Source organism: Podarcis vaucheri (genome assembly GCF_965113315.1).
Source record: "Podarcis vaucheri genome assembly, chromosome: 13".
NCBI classification, from domain to species: domain Eukaryota; kingdom Metazoa; phylum Chordata; class Lepidosauria; order Squamata; family Lacertidae; genus Podarcis; species Podarcis vaucheri.
Genome location: NC_138751.1, coordinates 24860174 through 24862407, shown reverse-complemented (window position 1 = coordinate 24862407; position 2234 = coordinate 24860174).

The window sequence follows — 2234 nt, the reverse complement described above, 5'->3', positions numbered from 1 at the left end:
GTTGGGAGGCAAAATGCTCGGAAGGGGCTGGTGGAAACTGAGAGGGAGGAGCATAATCCAGTGTAACTTGGTTGACAGCTGACACTGCTGTTTTTACCATTTTGACATTGTGAAACAACTTTCGGTTCCCTCAAATGGCTAGTTTCTCTCAAGGCTTCAGTATTTTCTCCAAGGGTCTTTATAGCTGAATCCTGAGTGTATCCTTGGGGCTTTGTTTTAGTCAAGTCTCAGCCCTGTTACTAGTGTCAGGGATCCTCCCTCTATTGTGTGGGCAGGTAATCCCTCCCCTACCTGGCCTGGTCTCCTTGGCAACGCTTCCCCCAGGTGGGATTGGACAACTGACTGAGGTAGGTGGAGACCTCCAGGTATCCCACCTGAGGGAAGGCAAAACCAAGCCTATGCTGTTGGAGCCACTCCAGATCTAGGGGCTGCACGCGTCCACACAAAGGGCGCCCCCCATTTTAAGCGGGGAGCGGTCATTATGGAATATGTGAAGGAATAACACAAGTGCCTCTGAGCATCTGAAGGGTGCCTATCTCCCTCTAGGACATAACACGTGCCATACTTTGAGGAATGAGGGAAGCTTGCAGCTTTGAAGAAAGCTTAAATACTAGCATTGCCCAACATCAATATGTAGCAATATCCAGAGTATGAGGTGTTGTAATAGTCCTTATTCAGTTAGTATTGCACCATATTAAGACTACAGCTCAGAGGTGGAAGATCATTTGCTTTGTATGCAGAAGATCCAAGGATCAAGCTGTAGCATCTTCAGGTTAGGGTGGGAAAGGCCTGTGTCTGAAACCCTGGAGAACTTCTGCCAGTTACTGAAGTTAATACTGAGCTGGATGGACCAATGGACCAAGATGCTTCCCATGTTTCTTACGCACCCATTCATTCACTCAATAACTTTCAGTCATCTCCACTACAAGTTGTGCTGTCTTTGAAACTTAGGAGAACCAGTGGGGTTTTCTAGGGAAAGTGTGGGGAACCACCAACTAACTATATTTCCATGCGGGGCACTGAGAAAGTGAAGTCCATTTCTTGGCAACCTGCTCAGAAGCCAAGCGCTCCCTGTGCTGGTTGCTTAGGAAGAGAGAGGATGGAGAAAAGAGGTGAAATGGTGGCAGACAGACAGAGAGGGAAGGAGAGCAACAAAAGGGATCTCCTCACTGGCTTTTGGCTCTGGTCCTGCTGACTGCCAACTCCAGTAGGCCTTCTGACCATGGATAGAAGGATCTGTTATTTTCACCTCTCTGTTTCTTGTTTTTCCAACCTTAAATTCAGCTCTCCAAATTTCTGCAGCAACCTGCAATCTATTTTTATTGTTGTTAAAGCCTTGTGAAAACTATTCAGCTTTTTGGTGTGAATTTCTCCCCATAACACATATTTGTATACTGTTCTGATTGATGCACACATTTTTGTAAAGTAATTTCAACTCATATAATGCATTTTTAATGTTATTTTCACTTTGTATGCACACTTTCTCCTAAGAGTTGCATTTTTGTAAAAACTGATGGGAGAACTGCATCACAAAATTCAGATATAGGTGAATTTTGAAGGATGTTTGAGTTTTTGGTTCTCATGTTGTTCAGAAAGGGCAAATTTGATAGATCCAGCTTTGAATGAAAATTGAAATCAATTTCTCCCCATCCCTTATTACTTTCTTCTGGGGGAGCTAGGAAAAGAAAAGTGCAACCTGAACCATTTATTGCAGGTTCACCAGCTGATTACATTTCATTTGTGTATCTGTTGTAAAACACTTGTGTGTATCTTGAAGAACAACATACTCCTTCTCCCACACAGATTAGGTTGATAGAGGATGTAATCTTCCTTTTCTTCTTTGGAGGGTGAGCACCACTTTTTAAATATTGGAAGTAGTGCAATGAAAAATGAAGGTAGATTGCTGTGATATTGAAACAAACTATTTGCTCACATATTTTGAAGGAGAAAACGTCAGCCAAAGGAGGGGAGGACAGTACAGTCCTATGATTTCTAATATTCAGTTGTGTGATCTGCTTTTAAAACACTTGCTTTTCATTGCTTGTTTTTAACACTTTTTGGTTTTACTTGTTTGCTTTGTTTTTAGGGTATATTTTTATTTTTGCATGTACTGTGTTGATCTTGTGTAAGCTGCCTCCTGTACTTGTAGAAAGGCAGAGTATACATTTATCAACACTACCAGCACGTGTGATGATATATATCCACATCATGATATTTTAATAAAAAGATAAAAT